Below are 15,913 nucleotides of genomic sequence, written 5' to 3'. Positions count from 1 at the left end.
GCTATCGTGAAAGGTGATGCTTCTCTGATTTCCCTCTCTGCTTCCTTATCCTTAGTGTATAGGAAGGCAACTGATTTTTTGGAGTTGATTTTGTATCCTGCCACATTACCAAAGGTGTTTATCAGCTGTAGGAGTTCTTTGGTAGAGTTTTTGGGGTCGCTTATGTATACTATCATATCATCTGCAAATAACGAAAGCTTAACTTCTTCCTTTCCAATATGGATCCCCTTGATCCCCTTATGTTGTCTTATTGCTATTGCTAGAACTTCAAGCACTATATTGAAGAGGTATGGAGAGAGTGGACATCCTTGTCGTGTTCCTGATTTTAGTGGGATGGCTTTGAGTTTTTCTCCATTTAATTTAATGTTAGCTGTCAGCTTGCTGTAAATAGCTTTTATTATATTTAGGTATGCCCCTTGTATCCCTAATCTCTCCAAGACCTTTATCATAAAGGAGTGTTGAATTTTGTCGAATGCTTTTTCAGCATCTAATGAAATGATCATATGGTTTTTTTTCTTTCAGTTTATTTATATGGTTGATTACATTGATAGATTTGCGTATGTTGAACCAGCCCTGCATCTCTGGGATGAAGCCTACTTGATCATAATGGATAACTTTTCTAATGTGTTCTTGGATTCGGTTTGCCAGTATTTTATTGAGAATTTTTGCGTCGATGTTCATGAGTGAGATAGGCCTGTAATTCTCTTTCTTGGTTGGGTCTTTGTGTGGTTTTGGTATCAGGGTAACTGTAGCTTCGTAAAAGGAATTTGGCAATGACTCTTCTGTTTCTATATTGTGAAATATATTAAGAAGTATAGGTATTAGCTTTTCTTGGAAGTTCTGGTAGAATTCTGCATTGAAACCATCTGGCCCTGGGCTTTTTTTGGAAGGGAGATTTTTGATAACTGTTTCTAATTCTTCGCGACTAACAGGACTATTTAGATCGTTCACCTGGTCTTGGTTTAGGTTTGGTATATGGTACTTATCTAAAAAAGTGTCCATTTCTTTTGCATTTTCCAGTTTTGTGGCATACAGGCTTTTGTAGTAAGATCTAATGATTCTCTGAATTTCCTCTGTGTCTGTGGTTATGTCCCCCTTTTCATTTCTGATCTTATTTATTTGCGTGTTCTCTCTCTGTCATTTAATTAGTTTGGATAGGGGTTTGTCAATCTTGTTGATTTTCTCCAAGAACCAACTTTTTGTTTCATTGATTCTTTGGACTGTTTTCTGTGTTTCTATTTTGTTGATTTCTGCCCTCAGTTTGATTATTTCCAGTCTTCTACTCCTCCTGGGCGCGTCTGCTTCTTTTTTTTCTAGAGCTTTCAGGTGTGCTGTTAAGTCCCCAATGTATGCTTTCTCCGTTTTCTTTACGTGGGCACTTAGTGCTATGAACTTTCCTCTTAGCACTGCTTTCATCATGTCCCATAGGTTTGAGTATGTTGTCTCTTTGTTTTCATTAAATTCAAGGAAGACTTTAATTTCTTTCTTAATTTCTTCCTTGACCCAGGTGTGGTTCAGTAGTTGACTGTTCAGTTTCCATGAGTTTGTCAGCTTTCTGGGGGTAGCTTTGTTGGTGGCTTCTAACTTTAATCCGTGGTGATCTGATAAGACACAGGTGGACACTGATATTTTTTTGTATCTGTGGAGGTTTACTTTGTTTCCAAGTATGTGGTCAATTTTCGAGAAGGTTCCATGAGCTGCAGAGAAGAACGTGTATTCTTTCCTATTTGGGTGGAGTGTTCTATAGATGTCTGTTAAGTCCATTTGATTCATTACCTCCAACAATTCTCTTAATTCTCTATTAGTTTTCTGTCTGATTGACCTGTCCATTGGTGAGAGAGGTGTGTTGAAGTCTCCTACTACTAGTGTGTGTGATTTGATGTCTGCCTTGAGTTTTAGCAATATTTCTTTTACATAAGTGGGTACTTTTATATTAGGGGCATAGATATTCAGGATTGAGACTTCATCCTGCTGAATCGTTCCTGTTATGAGTATAAAGTGTCCCTGTCGATCTCTTCTGATTGATTTTAGTTTGAAGTCAGTTTTGCTAGAAATTAGTATGGCCACACCTGCTTTTTTCTTAGGACCATTTGCTTGAAAAACCTTTTCCCAACCCTTTACTCTGAGTAGATGCCTGTCTTTGTGGTTGAGATGAGTTTCTTGCAAACAGCAGACTGTTGGATCCTGTTTTCGTATCCAATCTCTTAGCCTGTGCCTTTTTATTGGTAAATTGAGACCATTAATATTAAGTGATATTAATGACCAGTGGTTGTTAACTCCGGTTATTCTTACTGCTTTTGGTAGAAGAGTTTGTGTGTCTCCCTTCTTTGAGTTGTGCTGTTGAAGGGTCGCTAGATGCCTGGGTTATTGTAGGCAGTGTTGGCAATGTTGGATTCCTTGGGTTGTGATTTTCCTTCTATTACTTTCTGTAGGGCTGGATTTGTGGCAACGTATTGTTTAAATTTGTTCTTATCCTGGAATGTCTTGTTTTCTCCATTGATAGTGAACGATAGCTTGGCTGGGTATAGTAGTTTGGGTTTGCATCCATGGTCTCTTAGTTTCTGTAGTACCTCTATCCAGGACCTTCTGGCTTTCATGGTTTCCATAGAGAAGTCAGGTGTAAGTCTGATCGGTTTACCTTTATAAGTTACTTGGCCTTTTTCCTTTGCAGCTCTTAATATTCTTTCTTTAATCTGTATATTTTGTGTTTTGATTATTATATGGCGAGGGGACGTTTTTTTTTGATCCAGTCTGTTTGGTGTTCTGTATGCTTCTTGAATATTCAAAGGAATATCTTTCTTTATGTTGGGGAAGTTTTCTTCCATAATTTTGTTAAAAATGTTTTCTGGACCTTTGAGCTGTGCCTCTTCTCCTTCTTCTATCCCTATTATTCTTAGGTTTGGTCTTTTTATTGTGTCCCATATTTCCTGAATGTTTTGTGATGAGAATTTGTTGGTTTTGGTGTTTTCTTTGATCAGTCCGTTTATTTTCTCTATGTTGTCTTCAGAATCTGAGATTCTTTCTTCTATCTCTTGTATTCTATTGATTATGCTTGTTTCTGTAGTCTCTGCTCGTTGACCTATATTTGCCATATCCAGCTGGTCCTCAGTTTGTGTTTTCTTCCTTGCTTCCATTTCAGTTTTCAATTCTTGGACTGTTTCCATTACCTGTTTGATCGTTTTTTCTTGGCTTCCCAGGGTATCATTTACGTATTTACTCATTTCTTCAAACTTTTTGTTATACTTCTCATCCATTTCTATGAGGGCGTTTTTTACATGTTGTTTAAGGGACTCTATTGCTTTCAAAAAGTCAGTTTTTTCCTCTTCTCCTGTGATAGGGTGTTCAAGTCCTTGTGTTGTAAGATCATTGGGTTCTGGTGTTTTCATGTTGTTTTTCAGATTGTTGGTGAATTCTTGCCTTGGCGCCTGCCCATCTCCTCTTACCGATGCTATCTATTGGGTTTGATTTAATTGTAGCGGGGCAATCTGTTCTCAGTGCACGCTTCACTGTTTCTTGCCCGCACTATCCTGCATCCAGTGCCTCCGCCGCCCGGGCCTGCCTGCCGGTGCCTCCGCCGCCCGGAACTGTCTGTGCGCCGGTGCTTCCGCAACCTAGGCCTGCCTGCGCGCCGGTGCTTCCGCCGCCTAGGCCTGCCTGCCGGGCCTGAGTGTCGGTGCCTCCGCCACCCGGGCCTGCCTGCACACCGGTGCCTCTGCCGCCCGGAGTTGCCTGCGTGCTGGTGCCTCCGCCGCCCGGGCCTGTCTGTGCGCCGGTGCTTCCGCTGCCTAGGCCTGCCTGCCGGGCCTGACTGCCGGTTCCTCCGCCACCCGGGCCTGCCTGCACGCCGGTGCCTCTGCCGCCCGGACTTGCCTGCGTGCTGGTGCCTCCGCTGCCCGGGCCTGCCTCTGGATCCTGTTTTTGTATCTAATCTCTTAGCCTGTGCCTCTTTATAGGTGAGTTGAGTCCATTGATATTAAGTGATATTAATGACCAGTGGTTGTTAACTCCGGTCATTTTTTTTTCTTTCTTTCTTTCTTTCTTTCTTTCTTTCTTTCTTTCTTTCTTTTTTTGTAGTAGAGTTTGTGTTTTTCCCTTCTTCAAGTTGTGTTGGTGAAGGGTCATTAGATGTCTGAGTTATTGTGGGCATTGTTGGACTCCTTGGGTTGTGATTTTCCTTCAATTACTTTCTGTAAGGCTGGATTTGAGGCTATGTATTGTTTAAATTTGTTTTTATCCTGGAAAATTTTGTTTTCTCCATTTATAGTTAAAAAAAGCTTGTCTGGGTAGAGTAGTCTGGGCTTGCATCCATGGTTTCTTAGTTTCTGTAGTACATCTATCCAGGACCTTCTCAGTTTCATGGTTTCCATAGAGAAGTCAGGTGTAAGTCTGATATGTTTACCTTTATAAGTAACTTGACCTTTTTCCTTTGCAGCTCTTAATATTCTTTCTTTATTCTGTATGTTTTGTGTTTTGATTATTATATGGCGATGAGATTTTTTATTTTGATCCAATTTATTCGGTGTTCTGTATGCTTCTTTTACCTTCAAAGGAATGTCTTTCTTAAGGTTTGGAAAGTTTTCTTCCGTAATTTAATAAATATATTTTCTGGACCATTGAGCTGTACTTCTTCCCCCTCTTCTATCCCTATTATTCTTAAGTTTGGTCTTTTTAGTGTGTCCCAGATTTCCTGAATGTTTTTGATGAGAATTTGTTGGTTTTGCTGTTTTCTTTGATCAGTGTGTTTATTTTCTCTATTGTATCTTCAGTGTCTGAGATTCTTTCTTCTATCTCTTGTAATCTGTTGGTAGTACTTGTCTCTGTAGTTCCTGTTCGTTTATCCAAATTTTCCATCTCCATCCTTCCCTCGGTTTGTGTTTTCTTCATTACTTCCATTTCATTCTTCAAGTCTTGAACTGTTTCCCTTACCTGCTTGATTGCTTTTTCTTGTTTCTCTTGGTTTTCTTGGGTATCTTTGAGAGATTTATTCATTTCCTCTACCTTTTTGTTTGTAATCTCTAATTGATTATGGCAGTTTTTCACCTTCTGTTTAAGGTCCTCTATTATTTTCATATAATTCACTTTTGAGTTGAATTCTTCTATTTCTTCTGGAGTAGGGTGTACAATTCTTCTTATTTCGAGATTCCTGGATTCTGGTGATATCACGTTGACTTTCAGGTTGTTGGAGGAATTCTTGCATTGGCGCCTGCCCATCTCTTCCTTCAAATGGAGCCAGGAGAGGCCTGGTGTCTTGGTCCAGTCTTTGCTGTGACAAACTCCCTGGGTGTATCTCCTCAGTGTAGGAGCAGGAACTGTTCCCTTCCAGATGGACTCCTCAACACCAAAACATGGATGCCTGGTAGTCCAATGACCCGCGGGGACAAAAGGGCGAATGTGGGGGTAGGGCGGAGTCGAGTAGAACACAGGAGACCCTACAGCACAAGCTGAAGGTGCCTGCACTCCCTTCGGGGGTTCTTGAGGCCTGCCCAGTAGGCAGGCAGAGCAGAGGGAAGGGGGTTTGTGTTCTCTTCCGGGACAGTCCATCCCTGGATAGCACACTTTCACCCGTCCAGATGGAACTCCCCAGCACCTAAACAGGGATGCCTGGTAGCCCAATGAGCCAGGGGCAAAAGGAAGAATGTGGCAGGCAGGGCGGGGTCCAGAAGAGCACAGCAGACCCTGCAGCCCCAGCCACAGGGGCCCACGCTCCCTGAGACCTCCCTGGTAGTCAGGCACTCACTGCTCTGGATGGGTAGCCATAGTGTAGGTGCAGGAAGCTGTTCTTCAACAAAGGACCTTGCAGACAAGGCATGCTTGGGGGGGGCATGTGTAGGAAAGAAAGCCCTGCAGCAGGAGCTGGGGGAGGGAGGCTTGTGCTCTCTTCCGGGACAGTCTGCCCCTGGATAGCACACACTCACCACTCTAGATGGAACTCCTGTGCAATATAACTTAACAGAGAATTTTTACTGTACAAAATTTGGAGTCCTGTCACAGGAACAACCTCACAAGTATTATGTGGTCACTATAATTATTTGAGGTTATTACTGTTTCCTGTTATTGTGGACAGGAAACCTTAGAGTCTCAGAGAACTTCATCACTCTCTAGATGTTTCCCTCATTTACTGCATTTCCTCTCCTGGTGTATATTTTGTTTAAAACACCCCTGATAGTCATGAAAATCCTCAAATGAATTTGTTTCTGAGCACACAGGAAACCTGCTCACTGTGTCTGCTGCACAGTAATGCAAGGCTATGTCTTCACTGGTAAGGCAGCCCAGCATCAGGGTGAACTGGTTCTTGATATCTATTGACATTTCAGGGACAACTGCACATGGTCAACCTGACTTTATCCCTTTTTATCTCAGGTCAGGCAGGGTCTCCCTGAAGGTCAACAGCCAGGAGGAGGATGCCATCTCTGGAGAGTCAGGTGGTTTTTGTGATCTAATTAATTTAATCAGAACTCTAAGTAACCATGGGAGTTAAATTATTTGATGGAGCCTCACGGTTTCCTTTTGTTCCTGATTGAAACAGAGTCCCAAGTTCTCCCAAGTGCTGTGTACTCTGACTAGCCTTGACCTGCTAATCTTCCTTGCCTAAACCTTCTGAGTCCTGGGATTTTTGGCTTCTGCTCAATAAGGCAGACTATCAAAAGAAATGATACCTTATTTTATTTTACTTTTAAAGTCATTTTGCGTTTGTAAATTCCTGTTTCCTTCCAAATTTATCAGTAAACCTTGTTCATGTCTGAAAATTTTGGAGGCCAGAAGTGGGTGTTGGACACCATGGAAGAAAAGTTACAGAGAGTTATGAGCTGCTATGTGGGTGCTTGGCACTGGAAACATGTTCTCAGAATGAGCAGCCAATTCTCCAGGATCCTGTGTTACTACTTAAATTAAGGTTCTAAGGAAGTACAAGCCTTTGTACAAATCATTACTTCTGATTTCTTCCAAGAGAGAAAAAGTATGGTTTAATTTGATTTTATTTAAAAGTGATTTATTCCACAATTATCATTTTCACTTTTATTGAAAATAGATATTTTTCATATAATATATCCTACTTATGATTTCCCCCTTTGTCTCTTCATCCAAGTTCCCACCCATACTTAGGTATGAAATTCTCATTAAATTCAATAGGTCACAAATAAAAAGAGTCACAAAGTGAAACATGCTGATGAAAAGAATGTCTTTTACAAGAGAGGGACAGAAAGAGAGAGAATCAAGGTGACTAAAGTTAATTACATTTATTTATAAAACTGTCAAATAAAAATTGAAAACTAGAGGAAAACAATAATTTGCTGGCATAAAAAAATCTCAGATCTTCTCTGGGTTTGAGGTTTACACCTATAAAGACTGAATCAGGTTAGATGTAAAATTATCTTGGAATTTAGTCACTGGGCCAAGATTGTCTGTGGGCTCCTGTCTGAATTCCAAGGACTGAAACAGGGAATCCCACTGGTGGGCTATCTCTCATCAGAACAAATTCTCCAGATTCCTTCAGGATTCCTCAGGGTCTAATTCATGGGGCCACGAGAATGTGCAACGTGCGACAACTGGTGTTCAGCAGGTTGACCCACCAGATATATGATTCCCTGTGGGCAACCCCACCTGAAATGGCCATGTGGTCACTAGTTGTGGAACAGTTTCTCCTGTCTGTAGTTTCTCTCATGAGCTACTTCATTTCTTTCCCAAGAACAGCTGTGCGGTTCATTCTGTGACCCTTTGGCAGTGGGTTTTACATTATTCGGGCACACATATAGCTGTGAGTGGTCAATATGATGAATTCTGTTTAGACTGTATAACTTTGATGAATAGACACAATACTGGGATATTTTGCATTACTCAGACTAACATAGGTTCTCAGTCACAAAGATGGCCTTTTACACATACAGCAGCTTTGGACTTCAGAGCAGATTCAAAGCAGTTTAGTGACACCTGGAGGCAAATATTAGAATGCCCTAGAGACAAAAAAAAATATAGTGGTCATTTTCCTAGGTGTTCTTTGTTGCTAATTCAAGGTAAGATCTTGAAGCAGCTTTAGTCTGCGTGTGCTCCCTACCACTCAAGGTCAAACTAATTCATGGTTATTGTTAAGTCTTAAGTTTAAATGCTATTTTCTGTCTACAGCAGCTTTGGACTTCAGAGCAGATTCAAAGCAGTTTAGTGACACCTGGAGGCAAATATTAGAATGCCCTAGAGACAAAAAAAAATAGTGGTCATTTTCCTAGGTGTTCTTTGTTGCTAATTCAAGGTAAGATCTTGAAGCAGCTTTAGTCTGCATGTGCTCCCGACCACTCAAGGTCAAACTAATTCATGGTTATTGTTAAGTCTTAAGTTTAAATGCTATTTTCTGTCTGAGAAACCTCACCAACTTAGAGCAACAAGCATGGCTCATTGTGACATCACTGGCCTAAGAGAAACTACATAGCTTATCATAGGGTATGAGAATTGGTCAGGCCCTGAAAATGTGACAATATTCTCTAGAGCTTGGGCAATGAAATAGCAGCATTGAGGAGCAGCAGTGACAGTATAGAGACAGACAGGGATGATTGTGTGGAGCTATGTGAGAGCTGCTGCAGAATGTGAGTGAAGAGAGTGTGTGCTGAGTGAGAGATGAAGATAAAAGATGTGTGAGAGAGTAAACTAGTGATACTGAGTGAATAAAGAGAGCTGAATAATGTAGAACTGTGTGTCTGTGTGTGTGTGTGAACAAATGTGTGAGAGAGAGCTGTGTAAAAGAACTGCTGCTACATATAGGAGCTGTGCCTAGGAGCTGTGTAAAGTGCTGAATTGTGTGATAGAGGTAAATGAGATGTTTAGCTGTGTTTATATTTGTCACTGTGTGGAGGCAAGGAAAATGAAGCTATATAGAAAAGAGATATAGAAGAGAAATGTATATAAAAGAAAGATGTGTAGCCAAGTGAAAAAGATGTATTTGAATGTAGAAATATGTAACTGTGCAGGAGAGAGATCTTTGTGAGTAGAGAGATATGTTGTTGTATCTTATGAAAGTAGCTGTGTAGAGACAGATTTTCAGTTATTAATTTTAGAGAAGAAGTAAAAGAGAAAGTTACCACCAGAAAAGCATTCACTTCTTCCTTTTTTCTTAGGTTACCTGCAAAAAGTTTGTTTTCTTATTTTCCCCTCAGATAAAAAAGTCTAGCCCCCAATGCACTGTAGATTCTTTACATTCCCTGGTGCTGTTGGTTTTTAAAGGAAACTGATATATTAGGGAGAAGCTCAAGGTCCCAAAGGAAATGCACCCTTCCTTAGTCACTATCTGCACCTGCCCCTGGGCTGACTCTGAGTTCCTGTGTGCCACCTGCTCGAAATGAGCTCCAAAGTTGTTCATGAGCACAATTCAGGGAGTGTTGTGTGCCTGACTGTGATGTCCCTCAATGTGCTCATCACAGTAATATTTATCTGTCACTTCCTCTAACAAAAAAAGTTTACCTTGACGACAACTCTTCCTTAGATATGTTTCTAGAGGTAAATATGAAGTTGCCATTACCACACAGTAAGCCATCCCTTCACTCTAGATGAGGGACTGAACACTGAGTTTCATGTATAGTAGTCAGAAATAGAATTATCTAATTGATCAGAGAAACAGAAGACATAAAGTTGAAATGCAGCAATAGAGAGAAGCCTATCACTTCTTAGATTTATACGTGCAGTCCTCAAGAATATGAGAGGGCCTTGGAAATCTCAGAGTGCCTATCTGTGACAGAGCCTGAATTCCCTTCCACTTAGTTCCATATAAATTACTGACACTTTTCCTGTCAAGGGTCCACCCTATCCTCAGTATGAGGGAAAAGTTTATCTGAGGTTCCTGAGCTTAGCCAGGAGCTGATCTTGGTAACCATAGAGAATCACTCTTACTCTCACTGACAGGTTCTACATTCTCTTCAGGTGAGACATAATATACTTGTCTTAAGAAAGGCAATCACAACATGATGCTTTATATTTTTAGAGATATGATCAATTTCTAGAGTCTAAATTGTAAAGAGGATCCTCAGAAAACCATCAGATGGTTAGGGTGCCCATATAAGAAAGAAAATTTATACATGCCCCTACGTTTTTCTTTCTGTGTCTGGGTTACCTCACTGAAAATAATGTTTCCTAGCTCCATCCATTTTCCTGCAAAATTCAGGCTGTCATTATTTTTTTCTGCTGTGTAGTACTCCATTGTGTAAATGTACCATATTTTCCTTATCCATTATTTGGCTTAGAGGCACTTAGGTTGTTTAGAGTTTCTGGCTATGGCAAACAAAGCTGCTATGAACATAGTTTAGCACATGTCCTTGTGGCACGATTTAGCACCCTTTGGATATATATCCTAAAGTGGTATTATAGGGTTACAAGGAAGGTTGTTTTCTAATTTTCTGAGAAATCACCACACTGACATCCAAAGGGGTTGTACCAGTTTGCAATCCTACCAACAATGCAGAAGTGTTTCCATTTCCCCACAATCTCTCCAGCATAAGCTGTAATCAGTGTATTTGATTTTGGTCATTCTTACAGGTGTAACATGGAATCCCAGAGTTGTTTTGATTTGCATTTCTCTGATGACTAAGGATGTTGAACATTTTCTTAAGTGTCTTTTAGCCATTTTACATTCCTATGCTGAGAGTTCTTTGTTTAGGTCTGTACCCCATTTCTTATTGGATTATGTGATTTTTTTGGTGTCCAATTTCTTGAGTTCTTTGTATATTTTGGAGATCAGACCTCTGTCTGATGTGGGGTTAGTGAACATCTTTTCCCATTGTGTAGGCTGTAGTTTTGTCTTGTTGACCATGTCCCTTGCTTTACTGAAGCTTTACAGAAGCTTTTCAGTTTTAGGGAGTCCCTTTCATTAATTGTTTCTCTCCATGTCTGTGCTGCTGGGGTTATATTTAGGAAGTAGTTCTCTGTGCCAATACATTCAAGTGTATTTTCCAATTTCTCTTCTGTAAGATTCAGTGTGGCTGGCTTTATATTGAGGCCTTTTATCCATAAGGACTTGAGTTTTGTGCATGGTGATAGTTATGGGTCTGTTTTCATTCTTCTACATGTTGATATTCAATTATGCCAGCACCACTTGTTAAATATGCTTTCTGTTTTCCATTTGATATTTTTTGCTTCTTTATCAAAGAACAGTGTTTGAAGATATGTGGATTGATATCCATGTCTTCCATTCGGCTCCATTGGTCTCCTGTCTGGTCTTATGCCAATACCAGGCTCTTTTCAGTACTGTAGCTCTGTAGTAGTGTTTGAAGTCAGGGATTGTGATGCTTCCAGAAGGTCTTTTATTGTACAGGATTGTTTCATTTTGGGTATCCTGGGTTTTTCTTTTCTATATGAGGTTGAGTACCATTCTTTTGAGGTCTTTGAAGAACTTTGCTGAGATTTTGAAGCACATTGCCTTGAATCTGTAGAATGCTTTCTTTTTTTTTTTTTTTACTATGTTAATTCTGCCTACCCAAGAGCATGTTATATCTTTCCACTTTCTGGTGTCTTCTTCAATTTCGTTCTTCAAAGATTTAAAGATTTTGTCATACAAGTCTTCCACTTATTTGGTTAGAGTTACTCTGAGATATTTTATGCTATCTGTGGCTAATGTGAAGGATGTTGATTCTCTGTTTTCTTCCCCAGCCAATTTATCATCTGTGTACAAGAGGGCTACTGATTTTCTTGAGTTAATCTTGTATCCTGTTACACTGGTGAAAGTGTTTATGAGTTGTAGAAGTTCCTTGGTAGAATTTTTGCGATTACTTATGTAAACTATCATGACATCAGCAAACAGAGTTTGACATTTTTTTTTTCCAATTCGTATCTCCTTGATCTCCTTTTGGTTTCTTATTGCTCTCCTAGGACCTAAAGAACTATATTGACTAGATACGGAGTGAGGGAATAACCTTGTCTTGTTCCTGATTTCATTAGAATTGCTCGAGTTTCTCTCCATTTAGTTTGATTTTGGCTGTTGGCTTGCTATATATTGCCTTAAATTATGTTTAGGTATGTTCCTTGTATCCCTGCTCTCTTCAAGACCTTTATCATGAAGGGATGTTGTATTTTGTCAAAAGCTTTTTCAGCATCAAATGAGTTGATCATGTGGTTTTTATTTTTCAGCCTGTTTATATGGTAGATTAGGTTGACAGATTTTGGTATGTTGAACAATCTTGCATCTCTAGGATGAAGCCCACTTAAACATGGTGGATGACAGTTCTGATGTGTTTTTGAATTCAATTTGTTAGTATTTTATTTAGTATTTTTGCATCCATGGTCATGAGTGAGATTGGTCTGTAATTCTCTTTCATAGTAATGTCTCTCTGTGGTTTGGGTATTAGGGTAATTGTAGCCTCATAAAATGTGTTTGGCAATGTTCCTTCTGTTTCTATTGTGTGGAATAATTTGAGGAGCATTGGTATTAGTTCTTTTTTTGAAAGTCCTATAGAATTCTCAGCTGAAACCATCTGATCCTGGGGTTTATTTTTTGGCTGGGAGACTTTTTTTTTTTTTCGAGACAGGGTTTCTCTGTGGTTTTGGGGGCCTGTCCTGGAACTAGCTCTTGTAGACCAGGCTGGTCTCGAACTCACAGACATCGGCCTGCCTCTGCCTCCAGAGTGCTGGGATTAAAGGCGTGCGCCACCACCGCCCGACTGGCTGGGAGCCTTTTGATTGCTGTTTCTATTTCTTCAGCAGCTATAGGTCTGTTTAATTTGCATATCTTGTCTTGATTTAATTTTGGTAAGTGATATTTATTCAGAATGTTGTCATTTCCTTTAAGTTTTCAAATTTGTAAAGCACATATTTCCAAAATATGACCTGATGATCCTCTGGATTTCCTCTGTATCTGTTGTTATGTTCCCCTTTTCAATTTTGATTTTGTTAATTTGGATATTCTCTCTCTGCCTTTTCGTTACTTTGGATAAAGGTTTGTCTATTTTGTTGATTTTCTCGAAGTACCAACTCTTTGTCTCATTGATTCTTTTATTTTTTTCTTTGTTTCTATTTTGTTAATTTCAGCGTTCAATTTTGTTATTTCCTGCCATCTAGTTCTCTTAGGTGAGTTAGCTTCTTTTTGTTTAAAGATTTTTCAAATGTTCTGTTAATTTCCTCGTGTGGGATTTTTCCAGCTTCTTTACGTAGGTGTTTAATCCTATCAACTTGCCTCTTGACACTGCTTTTATTGTTTCCCATAAATTTGGGTATGTTGTGTGGTCATTTTCATTTGTAATAGCCAGAACATAGAAACAATCTTGATCGTCCTCACCCGAATAATTTATAAAGAAAATATGGTACACTCATGCAGTAAATACTACTCAGAGGTAAAAATAAAAATGACATCTTGAAATTTGCATAAAAATGGACAGAAGTGGGAGAAAACATCCTGAGTGAGGAAAACTGGACCCAAAAAGATGAACACAGAATGTACTCACACATAAGTGCATAGGAGTTGTAAGGCAAAGAATAATGAGCCTGTAATTCATGACCCCAAAGAAGTTAGGTTACAAAGAGAATACTAAGAGAAACGTACATAGACTACCCTTAGAAGGGGAAGTAGACAGGATCTTCTGAGAAAATGGGGAGTGTGTGTGGAGGGGAGAAGGGCTTTTGTGGGAAGGATTTACTCCTGCCTTAATGCAATGTGCTAGACTTCATTGATTCCCCATGTGAAGCCTTACCCTCTCTGAGGAATGAATGGGAGTGGAAAGAAGGAGAGCGTGGGTGGAGGGAACAGGAAGAGAAGAAGAAGTGGTATATAGGAATGGTATGTAAAATGAGAAAAAATAGCTTTTTAAAAAAAATAAATACATTTCGATGTCAAAAATGTTTTAGAGAGATGATTTGAGGGTCATTTCTCTATAGAAATAACAGATGTTATGACAAATATGTATGAAAGGATACTCTTGGCATGACAAGCCCTTATGAGAACAATTCTCACCACCCCAGTTTAGCCTATTAATTTAGTAATGGATGTATGGTTGCCTGTCCACTGCTTCTCATATTCAAAGCATTAACACCTTAAAAACAATATTCTTATCAGTTTATCAGACAAGGTAATTTCTAAACAATGGCCCAACAGCTTGCCTGCCTTTAGGTGTTTAACAATAAAAGTAGTCAAGCTGCTATAAGAACGTGGAATAAAGTTCTTGATATTAATACTCCCAAAACATCTTTCCCACTATAGAAAAAACCTACGGATCCTTTTATGAATTTGTAAGTCATTTACAAGTAGCTATAGAGCAGCGCATTGATAATAAAAAAAAACCTGCTTCTGCCTTGTCTCTTTCATCTGCTATTCAAATACAAATTTTATCTCTACAAAGATTTATTGTGTAGTTGCTAATGCCTCTCCTACTATTGTTTACTTTATACAAGCATGCCAAAACGATGGTACAGAGGAATGAAAAGGTCAGATGCTGGCAGTTTCCTTGTGGCTTCCTTTATATTTCAAATGTGAAGGGAAATAAAAATTCTCAAAAATAATATAAACAAAAACTTGACAATCAGCCCAATATAGTAAACCTTCCTCTAACGTACCTGCACAATGTAAAATGAAATTTCACTGATCCAGTCAGTGTCAATCTAGATGTGGTGACAAAGACAAGCCAATTTCAAAAAGCAAGCAAATGAGCAACCAGGGCTGCTAATGAACAGGACTGGGCCTCTTATATTCCCAGGTTGGAATCCCATTGCTGTGCCCTCAATGCTATCTATGGAGAAGCCCAGTTTGTTGCCAAAATAGCAGATTCTATACCTTCTAGAATCCACAGCTTGACACTCAGCTCTATCCTTAATCCTAAAAGACTAAGAAATTTGATTGCTACTGCCAATAGCAATTCATGACCACAACGTATCAATAACTAAAGACATACAATTTGATTTCATAGAACATCTTTAAGAGCCTAAACCAACATCTATAGTGACCCCTTCCAACAAACTGCCCTTGCTTCTTTGTAGGAAATCAAACTGTACTATGAAAGGGGCTTTTGTTTGCCCAAACGCTGTTGATTTGTGTTATACTGACGTGATGATAGCTTTTTTCCCAGCTACTCCAACAACAATTCCAGTCCCTAAGATTTAAAAGATATTTGTATCAGAATGTATTGCTAAAGTTTTTCCTATTTGCTTTATAAGAAAGAATCATGTCAATGGAGGTGGTAACTGGTAAACATCTGGTCCAGTTATGGCCTGCTATGAGGCATCCTGAATCAGCATCACTTCCTTTCCAAGAGTCCTTTTGAAAGGGTGACAAAGACCCTAAAGACTGATTAGAGAGACAAAGGGACAATCCTAGTGATTATTTTTCAGCAAGTCTCCAGGCTAATATTTTCTGTCATCTCAGACTCAGGGCCATTTCCTGCTTCTCCAGGGTTTCTGACACACTCAGGATGTGGTTGCAACCCTGTGTCTTGCACAGTTACAGACTGCAGAGTCCTCAGATGTCAGATTTCTGAGCTCCATGTAGGCCATGTTGAAGGATGTGTCTGCAGTCAGTGTGGCCTTGCCCTGGAATCTGAGCATATTTAGTTTCACCATTTTCTGGATCAATTTCTCCAATCCACTCCAGTCCCTGTCCAGGCTTCTGCTTCATCCAGTACATAAAGTAGCTAGTATAGGTGTATCCTGAAGCCTTGCAAGACATCTTCACTGAAGCCCCAGGCCTCACCAGCTCAGTCCCAGACTGTACCAGCTGAATCTGTGAGTTCACACCTGCAGAGAGAAAGGCAGAGTGGATGCCATTGTCACCTGAGAGTGTGGAAATCTGTATTTAGGGAGAGTGTTACCTGTAACTGCTGCCAATAGGAAGAGGACAATATAGCTCCATCCCATGGTGAGGACCTTGTTTGTTCAGTGACTGTGGAGAGGACAGTTACCATATGATGTTATGGTGTGTGTGCGTCCCTGTATTTACCACCATAAGCTCAAGTGATTTGCT

At 39.8% G+C, this 15,913-nt stretch overlaps 1 pseudogene; it reads right to left on the bottom strand.

Moving 5' to 3' along the window:
- Window positions 1-15,360: 15,360 nt before the first annotated feature.
- LOC130882503 (Ig heavy chain V region 186-1-like) lies at window positions 15,361-15,807 on the bottom strand (annotated as a pseudogene).
- Between the last annotated feature and the right edge of the window lie 106 nt (window positions 15,808-15,913).

Source organism: Chionomys nivalis, chromosome 10 (assembly GCF_950005125.1).
Source record: "Chionomys nivalis chromosome 10, mChiNiv1.1, whole genome shotgun sequence".
NCBI lineage: Eukaryota > Metazoa > Chordata > Mammalia > Rodentia > Cricetidae > Chionomys > Chionomys nivalis.
This window is presented reverse-complemented; position numbering and strand designations above follow the sequence as displayed.